General features: G+C 36.7%; 1 pseudogene; it reads left to right on the forward strand.

Moving 5' to 3' along the window:
• The first annotated feature begins 160 nt into the window (after positions 1-160).
• Positions 161-21,638, forward strand: LOC107553431 (transcriptional protein SWT1-like; annotated as a pseudogene).
• The last annotated feature ends 241 nt before the right edge of the window (positions 21,639-21,879 follow it).

Raw genomic sequence — 21,879 nt, forward strand, 5'->3', positions numbered from 1 at the left:
CTAATTTTGTGAATATACAAATAGGAAATGCTGGAAAAAAGCAATGATGCTTGAATATAAAACTAAACCGCCAGTAGGTGTCGGCAAGTGACTGTCTTAATGAGTGAATCATTCAGTCATTCATTCAACCGATTTGTTCAAACGGCTGATGCATTCAAGTATGAAGTAAGTAACTATGAATATGTCCATTTGTACCACTGACTCACACAATTCGTTCGAAAACGCTGAATCATTCATCGACGAAAGAACATAGTCTGCTGCTCAAAGATGTGCAAGTTCTGCAGTATATTTGTTTGGAACTCTTCTCGTTGGCGAGATAAACTGTCATTATGTCTAAAATGTAAGTCACTTTAAATTAACAGTTGTTTATTGAACTGTTTTATAAAAAATCAATGTCACATTTGCAACCGAGCTTATAATTGTGCCGTTGTTTAACTATCATGTTATAAATATAAAAACTCAATATTTTGACTGTACCGCAGTATGTTTGTTTTCTTTCCTCTTTGTGTGCTGTTGCCCTTATTTGATTTGATTTCTCTCACAGACAGGTTGCAAGAGCCTCAACTGGCGCTACTTTGTTATCGTAATTAACTTACATGATGTAGTATCAAACGCCGTTATAAAACAAGAACTATTCTCACCGAAGTTTCTGTGTTTTTTTGGTTAGTTTTTTTTTTTGGTTGCTGACGTTTTAATCAGCCTAAGTTACTTGTTCCGTTGGGCAAGTAAAATTCTTTCATTGCCCCTTCAAAAAAAATCATGAAACCTTTGACTGAAATTGATTCCGTTATAACCAGAATACAATAAAAGTTGATGATAAAAACAGTAATGCGTTTAATCAATGATTACTTGTTATAGGATTCTGCATTTTAAATCTGCATTAAGCAAATACAGTACTTCACATGCGATGGCAAACAATTGCGTAGCACTTCCAAGTGCACCTGAGAGTAAGTAGATGTTCTTAATACAAGTTCATCAGATACATGTCTTGCTTACAGGTGTTATACCATCAGCATTTATTACAGAAGGTCCTGCTTCAGCATAACACAATGTAATAATAGTGCAATGCACAAGTTAAAAAAATGATCAGCATAATTAATGTAAATAAAACATAGAACCTAAACGACAAAAAGTAAATCAGATCACATTTTTATATTTCCACAATCACCGTTTTCTCGCCAGAGTTACCGTGAGAGTTATCTATTCAAGAAAACTTACCACTGACTTATTTTCTAATGATTTGCAGTTCTGACAAAGACAGAGCTAAAGAGAGGAGAGCCACTGACTCAACATCAGCAAGAGGATTTGAAAGAGGATTCAAGAAAGCAAAATTTAGAGACAGCAAGAGCAGGGAAGAAAGATCCCGAGAAAGCCAAACAACAGAGAATTCCAGGCCAGTTTTCAAGTCACCTGTCACACATGAGAAGGAGCAAGTGAATCATAAAGTCAAGCATGAAAAAGCAAGTCCCCATATCTCAGGGAGAAGCTCGAGCAGGCATGCTGCAACAAATCAGCCTTCTTCAAAAGAGTTGGAGAAAAAGAGACAGGAGCTGGTATCGAGGAGATCCACAGCAGAGTATCCCAGGCGGACACCTGCAAAGGATGATTGTTCCCCTGAGAAACCACAAGAGAAAAGGAGGAAACTCATGAAAAGGCCGTTGTCAACAGAGCTTCATGCTGAACCCAAACGAAGAGACATCAAAAACATGACCAATGCTGTACATGCAGAATCTCATTCTGAAGTTCAAAAGGAAACGAGGAAGACGTTGGTGGCCAGGAGGTCCAAGAAGATTGACCATAATGTTGGTGCACAGAGTTCTCAAGGCAACTCCAAAGAAGCTTTGCCAGTAGTGAAACATGTAGGCTCTAAACTGAAATTACCAGAAGATATTTCACCCAAGAAGCTAGATCATGTGCAGTTGGGCAATGTCCCCGGTGTAATCTTAGGAGAAAAAAGGCCATCCCTGGTTGGTCCCACAGCAAATGTCAGTTTCAAGATCCCAAAGAAGGTCACTGCTGTTAAAGCTTGGACAAACACGGATGTGTGTAATGTGAATTCTTCATATAGCAGGACTCAAAGTACCACTCAGCCTTCTTTCCCTGATTCTACTCCATCTAAACACAAATTTCTCATCTCACAGCAAGGTCAGAGGCTTCAAGAGGTTTCTTCTCGAACCTCTCATAAACCCTCTTCTCTTAGCTTGTCACATCTTTTGTCTACATCTCACTGCAAACCAGTCCAGACAGTCCAGCAGACACACACTGACAAAACAAGAGAGGCCACAACGCCGAGCAATACTTCCTGCAAGGTACAACATGTAAGTGACTCTTCAACCAAACGATTATACACATATTTATATTTTAAGAAATGCATAGAAATAGTAAGGATGACATATTTTCTTCAATTTGATTGTTTTCACTCACTTCTCTTCTAAGCATCTCTATCATTAGTTACTTTCCATCTAGACTGAATCATAAGACAAACTAGTTGTAGCATACACTTGTCCCATTTCCCTCTATGGCTGCACAGTACATTTCAGATTGCAACATAAGAAATATTTCCATACTCTTTAAAAACTTTCATTAGCACTCTTTTCAAGTAAAACATTTAATTCTCCATGAAAAATTTCCACCACAGTTTTATAGCAGAATACAGTCAGATCTGTATAAGAGTTCACTAAAACAGTGGCTATAAGGCTATTGGGGTACCGGTTAACATTATCCAATAGTCCTCAAGGTATTGAAGACAACAAAAAAGAGAATATGGTCAATTTTAGATTGTATTTAAGTGGAAATGACAGTGAATTTGAACATTATTAATGATGCTGAATTGTAACATATCTCTAACATACCCATGTATGATTTCAGGTAACTCTCCAGGAGGCTGCAGAGACCCTTGACTGCGACCACGAGGTTAACAACGTGCCTCTGATTTTAGAATGAAGTCTTGTGGATGTGTATGTTTCTCATTCTCTTTCGTTCATTGTTTAGATGGAGCTGGTGGAGGAGCTTCATCTGGCACGCTCTGAGAGGCGACTGGAGGTGAACTTGATAAAGAACTGCGGAGAGCTCACCTGCATGGACATTGACGCTCCAGAAGAGGGTGCCGGCACAATGCTTAGTAAAGTCACCTATGAATTATTTTTGTGATTGGTGAACAGCTTAGACGGTGTTTCAGTACTGCCCCACCCCTTTTTCCATCATTCAACAAAAGCTTTTGGCGAATCCGGCACTACTCACTCGTGTTGTGGAAGCTGTCCTCAGTAAAATGCGCAGCACACAATAGCAAATTGGGTTATAATGTCCACTTCGCAGGGCACTTACAGTCAAATATAACAAACGTATGAAGCAATAAGAGAAACATACAAAATGTGCAGAGCGGGGGTACGCGAGGACTGGAAATGAGAACCGCTGTTCTAGACATGCCAAAAATTTGAGGCTACAGCACAGCAGCTCTTCTTCTTGGTTTTCTCTGATGCACTAACTCTGCAGCAGCACTTCTTCTTCATCGTCTCGTCTAATGCGCTGACTCAACCTAGCGTTCTAACCACGACCTCGCCCTCCCCACCCCCCAACCATTCGAATTTCTGTAGGCGGGAATTATTTGTAATGATATTCCAATGAGCCGCTTTGTGATATCACAAAGCCCGGAAAACAAACGCTGTAGTCCAAACGAGCCATTTGCTGTATTTCTTGAAAATGGATTTTTAAAAAACTAAATATCTCCCTTTGGAGTGGACTTTGAGATTTGTGAAAAAGCATAATAGGACCCCTTTAAATAACTTATTACTGGAATAGCTAAAGGCCCGTTCACTCTCCAAGAATGATAACTATAAAAATAAATATGTCAGTGTTTGAACGGATGTCAATGTTTTTATCGTTCATCGGCTGGAAAAAAATAATTGCGAAAGTGATTCCAACAATATCCTTGGTGCCGTTATCATCGTAGTTGTTGTGTGGACTGTGCTAGTTATTTACATTTAGAGCGATTTAAAATTATATCTTTATTGTTATCGTTATCATCCTTGGTGTACGGGCCTCAAGTTAGTAATGTCCAGCAGTATGCACCTTGTTGTAAAGATTCTTTTATTTGAATCATGGTGCATAGTTATGCTTTATTGTGTCTTTGTGCGTTTAACTCATACATGTGAAGATCAACATAAACAGGCCCTGCTTATTGTTCTGGATACCAATGTGCTGCTCAGCCACCTGGAGTTTGTGAAGAAGATTAGGTCACATGGTCTCGGTGGTAAGAAAAAAAGAGAGATTTTAAGTCACTAGCTTTTAACTTTAAAACATTGGAAGAATTATGTGGATGCAACATTTCACTCGGAACATCCTCATCACAGGGCTGGGGTTCCCCACTTTGCTGATCCCATGGGTGGTGCTGCAGGAGTTGGACTATCTAAAGAGTGGTAAACTCTCCAGCAAAGTGGAATACAAAGCCAGGCCAGCTGTCCACTACATTTACAGCTGCCTAAAAAATCAGGAGCCCAGACTTGTGGGCCAGTCAATGCAGCAGGCATCTCAAGCTGTTGGTGAGTGATTCTTATCCTGAGATGCATTATTATTTGTATTCGTGATGTGCCTGTACTGTGTGTCTATTTTTCAAGAAATGTAAAAAGAAGCACACTTTGTAAAGGGGCAATATAAATCAACTGCAGGGGCATTTCCGTTTGAATAAAAAAACCTAATTATTTTATTTCTTATTTCATTTAAAGTTCATGATAATTAATTGTATAATTAAAAAAAAGTCTTTGAACAATTGTATAATTAAAGACGTTACCACTCAGCTGCATTATTCGTTTTTGTTAACTGAATTAAAGTCAAAGTATAAATATTAGATGGAAAAACTTAAATTTGACAACTGAAAATATGAAAAAATAAAGGCCAAATTCAAAATATGAATAAATACTATAAAATATATTAAAATAGCACTGCATTATTTTAAAATTATTCATATTAAATTATAAGACCGGTTGTGTGATTCCAAAGTAGTGTTAAAAAGTGTTTTACAGCTGTGTCATAAAATTGCATTGTGATACCAAAAACCACTTTGTCATATCCGTCGTTCTGTTTATGCGTGTCTTCTCTCTCTCTCTCTCTCTCTCTCTCTCTCTCTCTCTCTCTCTCTCTCTCTCTCTCTCTCTTTCTGGTTTCTTTTTGTAGCAATGATAAGAACTTGTGCAGCAAGGCTCTGCTCAGTGGGGTGAAGGCCTTAAGTAAGGTAGACTTGGTAAAAGAAGTGGAGGGAACCAGATCTACAATTCTAAATTACATTCATGCTCAACCCGCTGTGCCGCCCCCAGCTGAACCTGTAGAGAAAGGTCCAGTTACTGTGTCACAGTTTTTCCTTCATTAGTAGCATTTTTTTTTTAATTCTTTAGTTACAAAGGCCTGAATGTAAAGTAATTTTGTTGCCACCTCCCTGTGTGATCAAGCAGAGGAGAAAGGATCACAAAAGAATAAATGCAGTGATGAAGCAGAGGAACGACAGTTGAGCGAGTGTGTGTCTTTGTTGGAGTCCTGCCTCCAGGAGGCACTGTCAGAGGTGCTGGAGGAAGAGATGAAGGCGGCTTTTGGAGAACTGTGGACTGAGGTACGACTGCACACATTGATCTATAAATTTTTTATGAAGTTTAAATTAAGAGCTGCTCCTCTTAAAGGGTTAGTTCACCCAAAAATGAAAATTAGCCCATAAATTACTCACCCTCAAGTCATCCTAGGTGTATATGACTTTCTTCTTTCAGACGAATCCAGTCGGAGTTATATTAAAAAAGGCCTCCTGTAGCAAATCGATGCGTTTTTGTAAGAAAAATATCCATATTCAAAACGTAATAATCACTTTAATTGCACCAACAGTTGTACACGGAAGCAGTTCCGGGCGGATGACATATGAGGTCGGCTTTGCGCATGTGCCGCTCAGAAGTGACGAATGCGGAAGCGCAAGGGAGAGATCAAAACAAAACAACAGTCACTTATTAGAAGTACAAAATGAGGATTTGTAAAGAAGAATGTCGGAGGATTTCGATATAAGCCAAGAGGAAACTGGTTTTCCCTTGCTAAAGTAAGGGAACTTTGCTTCCTTTGAATCCTGTAAACAAACGTTGGTTTTCACGAGACTCACCGGCGCATGCGCAAAGCCGACCTCATTCGTCATCTGCCCGGAGCTGCTTCCGTGTAGGACTGTTGGCGTAAGCTACATTAAAGTGATTATTACGTTTTGAATATGGATATTTTTCTTACAAAAACGCATCGATTCGCTACAGGAGACACTTTTTTTAATGGATGGACACTTTTTATTTAACTTCTTTTGGACTGATGCATGCAACACCCACTGAGTGGCATTAAACAGCTTGAAAGATCAAAGACAATTTTTAATATAACTCCGACTGGATTCGTCTGAAAGAAGAAAGTCATATAAACCTAGGATGACTTGAGGGTGAGTAATTCATGGGCTAATTTTAATTTTTGGGTGAACTAACCCTTTAAGCAGTGGTTTGGGTGGTAACCCTTTAACGGAGTAGTTTTACTTACTTTACTTACTTTACTTTACAGTACGTTACTGTACTTAAGTAAATTTTTCAAGTATATGTACTTTACTAGAGTAGTTTTATTTTGAGTAACTTTTACTTTTACTTCACTACATTCCAAAGCATAAGATCGTACTTTTTACTTCACTACATTTCATAAAACATATCGTTACTCCTTATAATATATCACGTGCTCCGACACGCAGAAGCGGTGTCTGATTCAAGAACAAACTGATTCTTTTCAATGAACCTTTTAAATCGGTTCGCAAATCGCACCAAACGAATAATTTACGAATTAGAATGAACCGATTGCAGCTGTTCTCGAGTCGACAATTCACTGATTCAAATGAACCATTTAGTGCGTGTCTCCAGTGAACTGAATTCACAAGTAAGAACCGGGAGATCTTGTGAGCGCGTGTGACTGATGCTGCTAAAAGTAAGTTACTACTGTCGAATTTTAGGATTAATTATTGTAACTGAAAATCATATTTAGGTCAAAACTGTCAGTTGTTTGTGAACTAAATGTGCTGTAAAGGGTGATATATTTAAGCCCACTGAAATGCTTGAATGCAGACACATCAACATCAGTGTCTCTATGTTTTAGGTAAAAAAAAACCTGAAACATTAAAATAACACAGATTAAATAAAATAACTCATGCACGTTCATATTCCCCGCTGCCGTAACGTTAACAGTTTTATTAAAATGCTACGCATTTAGCCCTATGTGACGTCTGCTTTTATATTGTTTATCAACAGTATACATTTTTATATTGCATGGATTAACTAGACGAGTAAACAGATATGAATGTTTATTCATAACCATACTGAAAATATCAGGTACTTCGCAGTGTAAGCTTCATAGTGAACATTACTACATCACTCTCATCAACGTAGTCCATATCAACAACAAAAATATATCTTGACTCCATATAGTGGTTATTTTGGGAAAATCCCAGGTATTTTGAGCAGTAGGATTATAAAAAATATGTGCTAATATAAAACTAAATTAAGTAGCCTATATAAAATTGCTAAATAAATCTATCTATCAGTACTTTTTTACTTAAGTACATAAAAATCGAGTACCTTTGTACTTTCACTCGAGTAAAATTGAAAAAGGAGTACTTTTACTGGAGTAATACTTTATCATACGTAATACGTATCTGTACTTTTACTCAAGTACTTGATTTGTGTACTTCGTCCACCACTGCCTTTAAGTGTGATTCAGGTCTCACATTCTCTGTAGTCCCATTCTCTTTGACCTTATCTGTTTGTGTATGCAGATAGTGTATGTGAAGCCTCCGTGGAATCTGGAGGGGCTGCTCAAGTGTTTTAAGAAGCACTGGATAGCTGTGTTCGGAAGCATTATTAAGAGGAGCCTGCTCAGCTGTGTGGAGATGCTGAGTGACTGTCTCTGTTCAGGTGGGTTTGTTACACTACTTTAATCTGAAACTCTGTAACTATAATAAATTCCAATTTTATTCCTCTAAATTAGAATCCCAATTTTGTGCTATAATTATATTCTAATTATAGAATTATGTTGTTTTAGAATTCTGTTCTGTCCCATTTTAGATTTTTATTGTATTCCACAATTCTGTTCTGTTACACTACTGTTCAAATGTTTGGGGTCAGTAAAAAAAAAGTGAAGGCATTTATATATTAAATGCTGTTCTTTTGAACTTCCTATTCAACAAAGAATTCTGGGGGAAAAATGTATCAAAGTTTTCACAAAAATATGAAGCAGCACAACTATTTTCAACATTGATAATAATAAGAAATGTTACTTGACCTTCAAATCAACATATTAGAATGATTTCTGAAGGATCATGTGACACTGAAGACTGGAGTAATGGCTTAAAATTCAGCCTCATCATCACATGAATAAATTACATTTTAAAATATATTAAAATATAAAGCAGTAATTTCAAATTGCAATAATATCCACAATATTGCTGTATTTACTATATTTGTGGAAAAATAACGCGGCCTTGGTGAGCCTTCTTTTAAAAACAAACTCCAAACTTTTAAACAATAATGTATATTCTCAAAAAAAAATCTTATTCATACGTAACCTTGCATTGCTGACACACCTTTGTCAAATTTATTATTGTATTTCTAAAATGTTGAATCTGAAAATCTCTGAATTGTCATTTTGTTATTACAGTAATTCTATTCTATTCTGTCACAGTTTGTTTCCTCATAATCTTTATGTAAGAAAGGACAAAAATGCATAGATTTAGGGACTACTCTACCTGCTCCCCCTGCTGGGCTGTTTGTATGTCCTACAGTTGCTCATTATGTCATTAAGGGATAGCTCACCCATAGATGAACATTCTGTCATCATTTCATTTCAAGTTGTTCTAACCGCGTATGAGTTTCTTTCTTCTGCTGAACACAAAAGAAGGTATTTTGAAGAATGTGGGTAACTGAACAGTTGCTGGTCCCCAGTGAGAGTGAAAAAATACTACAGAGTAAATGATGACAGAATTTTGGGGTAAATTATTACTTTAAATGGTTCCCACTAAACACCAGGGTAATTGGTGTTTGTTTGTGTGTATGCACATCTCTAAGTTAGTGGTTTTGGTCCACACTCATACACTCACACTGTTCTCATGTTGTGTGTGGAGTTATGAGTTTGACCTCATTCTGCCAATCACTGCAGCAGGAGTATGACTGTGCCTTTCTTCTCTGCTGCATTTGGCTATGAGCCCAGCCCAACAGAGGGGAGGAAGGGAGTTTGTGGAGGGGTGGAAAAGTACCAGGGCCCTCCTGTTCTTGCCTAAATGTGATTTACTGCACTTTATGGAGTTGAGGGAGTATCCTTCACTCATTTTGTGTGTTCTTTTGTGTTAGTGGTATGTGTCCAAGAGGCGATCACCTTTTATAAACAGGTCTCTCTCCCACTTAGAGCTGTGAACACATTTGTAAAACTTTGTTTTTAACCCACTTCTGTCTTTTTTTAAAGGGGTCATATGATGTTGCTAAAAAGAACATTATTTTGTGTATTTGGTGTAATGAAATGTGTTTATGCGGTTTAAGGTTCAAAAAACACATTATTTTCCACATACTGTACATTATTGTTTCTCCTCTATGCCCCGCCATTCTCCCTACACTGCCCAAAAAACCCGCTTTAAATATATAAAATATAAAAACTCTTTAAATATAAAAAACTTACTTACAATCTGTGAGTCAGAACAGCCGGCATTGTAGTCTACTCTACCAGGATCAGTAAACAGTCCTCCATAAAATGTGCTGCACACATCTGAATATTTGGGTTGAAGTGTTCTGGAACAGTGTTGTAAATACAACTTAACCACTGATTTCTAGTCGTGTCCATTTTTGTAAAGCCAAACAAAGTAGTTTCGCTTTCACAATGAAACACAGTGCCTTCACGACATGGCGGCGGCAACAACAATACTACAGCGAGAATAAAAGTTACGCCTTCTTTCTTTGCGTGAACATTTGGGTGGCTTTATGCAAATCTTCCCAGATAGTGACGTAGGTATGTGGGGGCGTGTTAGAATGAGCCGTTTTAGGTAGGCGTGGCTGACTCTTTTAACTTTTATAAAGAATAGGTTAGGGTTAGGGTTAGAACTTTACATATCTTCTTTATGCACCAAGAGCTTGTAACACTCCAAAGAGAAAGGAAAAATTGAAATCGCATCATATGACCCCTTTAAGCTTCTCTCCTCCCTTCCTTTCTTCAGCAGGAAAAAAAAGATAGCAAACAGACAGACTGGACAGAATATATTATGACACGGAAGAAATATGTCTGAACTGTATTGCAGATAGTCATGTGTTAAATTAGTTCATGTGTAAGTGTTCTGTCTGTCTGTCTATCTATCTATATAATGTTGTGTTGTGTCTGTCTGTAGACAGGTCCATAGAGCACAGATCTGCTATCAGTGCTGTGAGATTGGCTGCAGAGCTGCTGTCGGCACTGGCTGGCAGATCTCCGTACAATGGTCATGTAGCTCAAGCGCTCTCTACACTGCATATGCTAAAGGAAAGACTACAGGTCAGTCTCATTATGATATAACAGTGGATAATTGTTTAATTCTAATTACTCATGAATTGTGTGTGTGTGTGTGTGTGTGTGTGTGTGTGTGTGTGTGTGAGACAGTCTCCGAAAGCACCAGCAGAGGGTGATGACACTGATAATAAGGACTCTCTAATGGCAGACATAGAGGAGGATGTAGCTACACCTCCTCAGACATCACATCAGAATGTTTGGATGTTATTTGAGAGCATCTGGAACAATGTGTGTCAGATTAGGTAAGAGAGTCAATGACAAAGACAGAAGTGTATTTATTTCTCAACATACACTTCTGTTCAAAAGTTTGGGCTCAGTAAGTTTCGCAAAATACTAAATATTTATATTTTTAAATAAATGCTGTTCTTTTTAACTTTCTATTTATCAAAAAAATCCAGATTTTTAAAAAATGGTTTCCACAAAAATATAACACAGCACAAATGTTTTCAACATTAATAATAATGTTATTGCGTGCCAAATCAGCACATCAGAATGATTTCTGAGGCATCATGTAACACTGAAGACTGGAGTAATGGCTGCTGAATATTCAGCTTTGCTATCACAGGAATAAATTACATTTTAAGAAAACTTCTTTTTTTTATTTGAAATTGTAATGAAATTTCACAATATTTCCATTTACTGTATTTTTGAAACTTTGGTGACTTCTTTAAAAAAATGTTTTATTATTTTTGTTTGTTTTGTTTCATAAACCCTCTCTGCTAAAATATTAACTTTGAAGAATGAGAAGAAATGCTGATCAGGTCTTACACTGTCTACTGAGGCTTTATCGACAGCAAACAAAAAAGAAACTTCACTGCATTACAGTGTTGTTTTAATGTTTATTTCCGTTTTGTTTCTCTCTTCAGTTCGGCTTTGTTCTCAGCGCTCCACTACACTCCAGGAGCCACTGAGCCCAGCCAACGATCTACCTCACCCCCACCTCAGGAAGCCCTCTCCTGCCTACAAAGACTCTTCACTGCACTAAAACAGCTGCTGGAGGCTCTTCAGAGGTACACACATTCTAATAAACACACACACACAATTCTGCAGTCCTAGAAGCATCTATTACCATTCCAATCATGTGCCTCCAAGCAGAATTTACTCAGTATGTGTCCTTAGTCACCTGAGCATGTAGAGGACAGAGGTAGGTGTGTGTTGCACGTGGTTAGGGTGGGGGGGCAGTCTTTATCCTCATAATCGTCAGTACATACTCATTTTCAAATCCTTCCCCTGATGCTGTGTGAGTGTATCTGTGTGACTCACTTCCGTTGCTCAGCATTCCTGCAGCTTTTGCAGCTCATAGCAGTAGGCAGAGAGATTTTACTATGACATGGGAAATTTTCCTTTAAATTAAGATCTCTGTCTGCGTCTTGCGAGCAGAAACTGTAGAGCGTGTCATAGCTGTAGTTACACAGATACAGCTATTTATGTTGCAGTGTAATAGTAGCCATAACTTGCCTCACTGGCATATTAAACTTCCTCCTTGTATCATTCACAGCCTCTTAATAAGTATGTAAATCACTAATAAATAATAAGGTCTCTAATAAATTTAAACTCTTATATGGAAGCATGTATCAAGATCTCAATTTTGTGTTGTCAGCTCAGTTCTGGTTGTTTAAGAAGTTAATAAGGTCATGAAGCGAATTATTGTTTTGCACAATAAATGATTACGTCTCAGTGCATTAAATGCTACACTATGAGGTTTTTGTTCAACAGAGAGAGAGGAGATGAAGCGTACACTTGATGCAAATGAATGATTTGTCATTTGAAACTTGTGATGCGTTGTCCGTCTAATTGATTGTATGCTCATTTATTCTCACACTCATGCATCAGTGCATAAAAATTGATTCGCACACAAACTTGTTCATTTTATTCTAGTCTTTGACATAAATTATGACTGAATATGGTTATATTGTTTGCGCTTGGAGGAAGATGCAAAAGAAAATAAATTCCAAACTGAAGTGTGAGTTAATGAATAACGCCAGAGTCAAGTCAAGCACTTTGATTTTTTTTAAGTGTTCTCCATCTGAGTCACGATCAGTTATAAGCATATGGCTTTCCACTATATTAGTCATCTGTCTGACAGTGATGTCACCATTTACCCATCAACCCTATATAATTTTACACATTTCATTGTTGTGCATTTGCGTTTCCCCTTCCTTTCAGTTTAGTGTTTCTGAGAAAGCAGGATGGCAAGGTTTGCAGGGAGATTAGGTGCTGTCTCCATGGTTACAGCTAGACTCATTTTTATGTGCAGGAAGCAGACAGATGAGTCATCAGAGCTAACACGCTCTCACAAATGCACAGCACTATTCTTTTCTGTCCTCCTGCGCCCCTGAATGAGAAAGAGCATGCATAATTCAAGCTTTCTTGCTGAAATAGCTTTTTCTTTCTGCTCCCTGCTTCGTCTTGCTTCTTGAATTTCTCCACATTTCTTTCTCTCCTCCTCCTCATCCCCTCTCCCTCCCTTTGGAGTCCAAGCTCTCCATGCTTTGGAGTCCCCCCCAGTTTCTCCCATCTCTTCTCTCTTTCTATCTTTCAGCTTTCTCTGGATCTGTTGAAGGTTATTCAGAAAAATATCTCAGTGTAATGTGTTTGTATGATAGTATTTTCTGTCAGCAGATCTGCATAGTAGCATGGAAGCAGCACATGTTTATTTTAACAGGTTGCAGTATTCGCACTGCACATGGAGGCAGCACAATGCTGCGTAACAGAAGCAACACTGCAGAGAGAGTTTTGGCACTGTACCTGTTTTTACTACGTGACGCTCTGAACTCAGTGGAAATTACAGTGAAATTGCACTGTGAACCTGTGTCAACACAGTCTATGCAAATATACTGTAGTTTGCATTAAGCAATATAAAATAATGTAGTGGCCTACTTAGAAATTGTTGAAAAAAAGGTCTGTTTGGCATGATGCAGTGAAAGGAAGACAAACAGCTCTTCCCGTTCACTAAATGATTGTATTTTATTTTATTTTATTACACATAATGCTGAAATAAAATGAGGTTTGACTTCACGCAGCATTTTATATATTGAATATTTTGCTTCTAGTGATAATCACTTAATTTTTGATATACACCACTGTTCAAATGTTTGGTGTTTTTAAATAAATACTTTTACTCAGCAAGGACGCATTAAATTGGTCAAAGATATTTGCAGTGTTACAAAAGTTTTCTGTTTGAAATAAATGCTGTTATTTGGAATTTTTTATTTATCATATTAATCAGCAGAACTGTTTTCAACTGTGATAATGATAAGAAACGTTTCTTGAGCACCAAAACAGCATATTAGAATGATTTCTTAAGAATCATGTGACACTGACAACTGGATTAATGGTTTCTAAAAAAATTCAGCTTTACCATCACAGGAATAAATTACATTTGAAAATATATAAATTTTAAATGTATTTTACTGTATTTTTAATTAAATAAATACAGTCGTGTTGAGCAATTCGAAACTTTTTTGTTTTCAAAAACAAAAAAATTATCTTAACAGCGGCAAATTTTTGTACTACATGTAGATCCACAGCTTTGTTACATAGCAGAAACAGCTCCTGCTTTTGCAGTTATGCTGTTTCCTCATCGCTGGATGGTTGAAACGGGTTTCAGTCTTGATATGTTTGAACATGTTAGTAACATGTCCAAGTCTCTTAGACCCTCTGTCTATAATTAGAGTGTTTGTGACTGTCTAAATTTCCTTCTGTTCTAACATCACACTGATTGTTAATGAGTAAATGCAGTGATTACTAATTTACGCATTTTCTGAACCAAACACAATTACAGGTCACTTTTTACAGGGTTAGTCCCCCTAGGGCAACCTTTACTCAAGGGCACAGAAGTGATAGTTCAAGGATCAGCTCAGATCCTTCACCACTAGAAAACACTACCCTGCAAATGATTGTCTGATAGATTCACTGATTCATTTATTCATTGTAATCTTAAGATGCCTCTTTACTTCTGCTTAATATTGAACATACAAGCGTGCTCTGGTACACTGATGCATTTTAAAAGCACACACAGGATTCTTATTGGTATATCAGGCAATAACCACAAATATTATACACATTTAATGTTCTAGTAACTGCACAGGAGAGTATAATATGTATATAAGTGATAGTAAAATTAAAGGTTGATAAAGATTTCCCCTCCCACAGGCTGTTATCAGCGGAAAGCAGTGTTCAAGATGCACAGTCACTTCTCTCCTTCATTCAGACCAGTGAGGTAAGAAAAAAAGGCCACTAAAGATAAATTCCACCTTTTGACTAGTCATGCCAATGGTTATATGGTATGGAACAACAAAAGGTTGAGAAATTGGTGACAGAAAACAATGTAAGTTCTATATATTACTGTAATACTATAATGTAACTATATAATATATAAATATATATATATATATATATATATTTTTTTTTATAAATTACCATTCAAAATGTTGGAGTCCGTAAGATTTTTAAAAATAAATGCATGCCCACCAATTTGACTGTTTTTTAAAAACGGTAATGTTGTGAAATATTACAATTCTATTTTAATATATATATAGTAATTTATTACTTTGATGTCAAAACTGAATTTTTAGCAGCCATTACTCTTTGCTGTTCAAATAACTCAAGTAATGCCAAAGTAATTTTTTATTATCATAATACATTATGCGTTATACTGTAACATATTCATTGTCTTTGATAAATTTAATGCATCCTTGATGAATAAAAGTATTAATTTCCAAAAAAAAAAAAAAAAACGTACTAGCCCCAACATTCTGAATTTTTCATTTTATTTTAATTAATTAAAACAATTTTGGGGGACTTTTTAATATATAACCACTTAAGAAATCTTTATGATCAACAGTACGTTCAGCATAAATCTAAGGCAGTGATTATGCAGTACGTGTGTGTTGGAATGTACGTTGTGTACTTTACGTTAACAGATGTGCTTTCTGCTTTCAGATTGCAGCTATGGAGCCACGTTTCACTGCCAGGGACCTGTTTGATTGCGTGTCTCAACAGGAATACTGGTTAGTTAAGAGTCATGAGATAGATCAGACTCATTAGCTTATCTGCAACTCATACTCGCAGCTTTTACTGCTTTCATTAACCTGGCTACTTGCGTAATGCAGTTGTTCTGTTCTGATCGTTTCAACACCGCCCACTTTCGGCATTTCAGCTGGAGCACAGCATGCTGTTCTCAGGTCAGTGCTAGCTTCAGCAGGCCTCAGCAGGTAGCTACTGTCTCAGGACCAGTTTCTGCTTTAAGAGCGTTATTGCATCATAATCTTAACCAAACCTCAGAAGACAGTTCTGGGAATCCTAGACATTGCGCCTGGCATGATTGAATGGAAAAGTGAATCTTAATCTGTTCATTGCTCGTTGTGTACATGTGATATTAAAATCCAATTTGGTGATCCGTTCAAAAGTTTAGGGGCAATAAGCTTCTATACTAATTAAACTTGAGATTTGTGTGCTTCACATAATCTGTGTCACTGAATGTTAATATCAGGCAAACTGGAGAAGCGAGCAAGCTTTATGTGTACCGGGTTTAGGTCCTTATGATGAATAGATCAAGTGCTTTGACATTGCGCTGCATTCTGTGTAATAACTCTCACTAATATTGTACCTGTGTAATAACAGGTTATGCTGAAAACGCTCCTCTTGTGTGCTCTAAATCACACTTCAACAATGAGGAAGGCATTAATGATACATAGAGTGCATTTAATGATACATCACCTCTTTCCCCTGAGTCCTTATCCAGTATACACATTTCTGGTAAGGTTATTTCACAATTTATTCCCAGCAGTGTACAAAGGTGTTTGTGAAACTAGAGCATAAGCGTGTTTTATCTTGTCTCAAAGATTTTCATATCACCAGTGTTTTTGATGATGATGCCCCAGGCAAATGAGTACTGCTACAAATGAATGATAATTATTCAGTATATAAAGACACTAATGTGATTGCGCTTGTAAATATTTAATTTGCGTTAGGATGTGGTTTCATATCATTTTACTATAGAAGAGGCTAATTAAGCGAGAGGAGCTTAGGACCTCAGGCTATTTGATGGCAGTTTTTCTTGTTAACATGCAAATTCCAGATTACACCACAATTTTTTTTTTTTAATTAATTGTTCCCAGGAATTTTGGGATAAGGAATCTGACCGTTAGAAAATAAAAAGTGAAGTAAATACACTGTAATACTGTATTAATGTGTCGCAAGCATATCCGTGTTGTATTGAGGTTAAAAAAAGCAGTTGTCATTGCAATGTAATATAATAATTTTATTTTAAAAAGCAACTTTCAGCTCCTCAAAGTTGCTTTACAGTGCAAATATTATAACAGATCATTAGTTTATGAACATTCAAATGTAAATATTTAACTATCTTAAATGTAAATGTTTAAGCTTTTGTAGCATTTATACCTCTTAGGATTTTAGCTATAGATGTATTTCAGTGTCGTATAATGTAAAAAAAAAAAAAAAAATGTTTGCAAATTGCAAAATTCCGGATTCAGTGTGCTGTAATTTGCAGATTGTATTTAGGGAAAAGCTTTGCTCAAGGCCTAACTTATTTACTGAAATGAATTGTGGTGTGTACTAATCTAACTAACCTAGAAACTAACCAGTCCTACTACAGTGGAAGCATGGCTTATGAAAATGTGTTAAGTTACTTTACTCCAGAGCAAAGTTTTCATGACTAAGTCACTTAATTTAATGATTAATATTCACAAAGTGTAATTTTTATTCTGGGCCTTGTTAAAACGTTTTTGTTCTTTGAGCCATTAAATTGGGATGCTTTACAAAGTGTCATGTTTGCACCGTCACTTCCAGTTTCTTGTCTGTGATTTGTAATTATTTATTCAAATTTTGACTCTGCGTGTGTTTGTCAAGGCTTTGTGAGTCTGTGTCTTCGGGGCGGAAGAAGAAGTTCGTTGATTAACCTTATCAGTCAAGTGTAGCTACACGATCACACACACATTTGTGGAGCCGTTGACAGCTGATCTTTAGCAGCTCACTTACCACAGCTCGGTCAATGAGCCGCGACACACAAGAACTCTGTGACCTCATTTCACGCACTAATCCACGTGTGTCAAATGCATACTTTAATGGGCCTGATCAGAACTGGCTGGTACTGTATTGCTAATGCACAAAGACGCAATGATCAGGTCATGTGGCCAAACTGCGGTGTCATAACCCCCACAAATGCACATGAAACATACATTATCAGTTGTGTGTCAATGTGACCTGTTATATATGGTTTCAGTGTGTTTGCATCGGCTTTCTGAACATTTCATAACTTTAGAAAGACTTTAGAAATCAGTTGGGCCGTCATCTCATGTAATATTGATTTGCGGACTAAAGATTCCTTAAGGTGATCTCTTAAGTTTACCAGAGTTATTCTGTAGCTAAAAGCACCAGAATATGTTTTGCGGTACCAGAAAGACTGTTTCATTGATGTTCATGAACATTTTGTCTCTAGGTGCTAAATCTCACAACAGGGATTGATATCTAAGCAACCAGACAAGACACAAGCAACCAGACACAGCGCTGACTGTCAACTCGTGACGGCTGAGATGCTGCTGCAGCTTTTGTCTGATGTTCAGTGTTGCGTCTTTGTTTTCGAGCGAGTACCGTCACCGCGGTGTTATGTTCTGTTTTGTTGTTGATTTGTTGAGGATTGGCTTCATAAAGCATTCATTCTGCTGTCTGTTGGCTTTCTCGCTGCTGAAGGGGAGCTGCCCACATGTTGTACGGTTGCCATGGCAACACTTGTGAAGCGGATAATTGCAAGGCTGAAGGAATGGAGTCCTTTGTGTTCACCACAAACCACATCCCATAATTTTTAGTGTGGGAAGATTTGCATAACGCCGCCCAAATGTTCACACAAAGAAAGAAGGCGTAACTTTTATTTTGGAAAAAAAACACTTCTGTCAACCCTTCCGTGATTTTGAACTTTCTATGCATCAAAGAATAAAAATATAATACAACAGTTTTCACAAAAATATTAAGCCGCACAACTTTTTTTTTTAACATTGATTATAATAATAAGAAGTGTTTCTTGAGCACCAAATCAGCATATTAGATTGATTTCTGAAGGATCGTGTGACACTGAAGACTGGAGTAATGGCTGCTGACAATTCAGCTTTGCTATCACAGGAATAAATTACATCTTAAAATATATTAAAACTGAAAACATTTATTTTAAATTGTAATAATATTTCACAATTTTACTTAATTGTTTTATTATAAAGTAAATGCAGCATTGATCAGCATGAGACTTCTTTCAAAAACATTAAAATCTCTAGTCTAACCCTAGACTTTTGAATAATATAGTGTATAGTGGTTATAAGTATTAGAGATGCACTGATGATAATTTTCATTTTATGGCCAATATTATAATTCAATCTTGTCTAAATAAATAATCGTAAAACACTAAAACTAAAATAAATCATTATAAATGCTATGTCACATTGTAATGTAGATTATGAAAAATGTATATTCTTTTTAAAAATGTATATTACATTTGACAATGTATCTTCAGAACATTCAAAATACAGAATGTATTTTCAGAAAGAACTGTAATTGTTTTGAAATGAGCCAAGACAACATTACAGTCCAGACCAGATCTTTATTTCCACCATACCCTTCATTATATAAACCAGCTCAGAGAGGGTTTGCGCTGGAGAAAGACAAGTGCATGCATTCCTTCATTTTTTGGGTAGTTATGTAACATCCATTGCGACATTCACACAAGATGCGAACAAAATAAGGCAACAAGCAGCAACAGGTTGCAAGAAAGAGAGGGAGGAGAGATAAAGTAACACAATAATGGCCTTCATTCAAGTCAGTTGTGAACCACTGTGCCAGGGAGAGAGAGCGGCCTGTGTGACTGTGACTCAGAGATTTCTGCAATTGTTTAAATGCCTTTCCTTTCCCATGAACGCTAGTATTAAACATGAGGAACAATTTCGTTATAGTCGGTAAAGCATTTCCTGTAGATATAAAAAGCACCCCATCTTAGAGTGTGTTTGCCTTGGATGAAAGGGGTCATGAATTAAAAAAAAAAAAAGTAGTTTCCTGAGGTGCATTTACAATTTTCTTTAGGATTTTTACATCAAAATCTGTCATAATTACCCTTTTGGAGTGTACCACAGCCAAAATACATGGTGCCACCAGAAAGACAATACAGTTTTGGTTGGACCTTATTGATACTTTATCAGGCCTATTGAAATCCTGAGATGTACTTGTTTTGTAACATTTTTGTAATGTTTTTTTTTTTATTGTATGTGGGCAGATATCGGGCTCTGCTGTAAAAAGTTATAAATCAAAAATGTTTAATAAATAAAGAATAAAAAAAGAATAATAATCTGTCATAATTTAGAAATAAAATAGTTTTCTGTCTAGATTTTAGCCCTCTGATGTAAACACTTTAATTTTAGTTAAAGAAGAACCCTTATAATTGGCAGTAAGACACTGCAGCATTCATTATTATTGTAAAAAAAAAAATAACTTCATAAATATTTGAAGTGTCCTCTGCAAAGTAATTTCTTCAGCCACCTTCTCTTGACCTCTTTCACTTCCTGTGTACGAGACATCCACTTCCTGTTTGGAACCTCAGGCAGCGTAGCGGAAGTTATCCTGTGTGAAGTGAAACAGCAGGGACAATCAGGGACACTCACAACTGTTTAGGTAGATCAGATCTTCATCACTTGATCTGTTTGCGACCTTCATCCTATCTCCTTCTATTCCGATTAAATAGAGAAGAACAATAAAGAATGTTTTCCAACTTAAAGGTATAGTTCCCCAAAAATGAAAACTACCATCATTTACACATCCTCATGTTTAAACTTGTATGCTCTTATTTTTCAGTAGAAATAATTGAATAATAATAATTACAGAATAACTTACTTTTTTTGTGTGTAGAAAAAATAAAGAATTATAAAACGAAAAGTCGCAATTGCCTTTAATGTTATATTTCGTGACAGAAATAAGCATCCATACAAAGATGGTAGAGAAGTCTTATATATATGTGTGTGTCTGTGTGTCCGCAGGGATAAGCTGTGTGTGGGTGGTGCGCAGCTGTCTGAGCTGTGTGCTAATCTAGATCACTGTGCTGCTGCTCTGAGCTCTTGGTCCTGATTTACCACCTGACTTTCCATGTTTGGACCCAACCAACTGTCTACTTACTATCTGACCAGACTCCTTTGGACCCCGACCTGGTTTTAATAGCAGAGTCATAATCTGCTGGAACCAAAGGCGCACCAACCTACTGATCCTCTGTCCTTGTACCAACCTGCGGAGTCAGTGTGTCAGTCACATGACCCTGACTTATTATGCAAAAGCATCAAGGGCTATTAGTCTATATAACAGAAGTTAGACTATGTTCTAGTTCTTATGTTGTAGTTCTAAACTTTGATATGTTTTTTTAATTGTGTTAAATTATTTGGATTATTTATTCACTTTACTTTATAAGTAATGTGCCCCATTTCGGGAAAACACTGTTTTAGTGATGATTTAAAAATTGTTATAGGTTTGTTGGTGGTTTTGGTGTTTTATACTGAAGAATGTAGAATTTAATTTCTGCTGTGCCACTTGAAATGCTCCTGATGTCCAGGAGCTGTTGTGGTAACAGGTTATTATGTGTTCAGAAACAGAAGTATTACTTTGTGACACTGTCTCACACGACATTCAGTGCTGCGACGCTTTCAGTTAAGTAGTGAGTGCGACAGTGAGTCATGTGTTAAAAGCCAATTTTCTTGGGTGCCAGTCTAGCTGCCCTTCTGGAAACTATCCTGAAATCCACTCATTTGTTCCATGATGCTAAGAAGGTACATTTCGTCACAAGTTAATTATGACACTTACACTGTTAGGTCTGATAAGCTGCTGTGATTTCTTATTCTTAGTTCTGTCACTGCATATGAAATACCAGCACCAACATGATCCTCAGTCATTTATAACAGATTATTTTTTTATTCATATTCTTTGATTTCATGTGGAATGGTATCTATGCATAAATATTGTTTTAATTTTATTAAAGTGTGAATAGTTCAATTCTATTTTACTTTACATCTATTTGCATTTTGATTAAAATATTTGATCGTCAATGACTTGTCATTCTTTTTTTGTCACATAAAACCCAAGGATGTTAATCTGGGTTTCTGGTTTGTAAAGCAGCACTGTGACATCACAAATTTAGAGGCATTATGGGAACAGTGATGATGTCCATCTTGAGATTACTCCAATGCTCAATGACATTAGCAAGGTAAAGGCTATGCCTGAGTTGTGTAGGTCAGTGAATCTCAACCTTTTGGCGTACCGGACCCCAGTCCAATT

This window comes from Sinocyclocheilus grahami, unplaced genomic scaffold (assembly GCF_001515645.1).
Source record: "Sinocyclocheilus grahami isolate Dianchi unplaced genomic scaffold, SAMN03320097.WGS_v1.1 scaffold473.1, whole genome shotgun sequence".
Classification (NCBI taxonomy): Eukaryota; Metazoa; Chordata; class Actinopteri; order Cypriniformes; family Cyprinidae; genus Sinocyclocheilus; species Sinocyclocheilus grahami.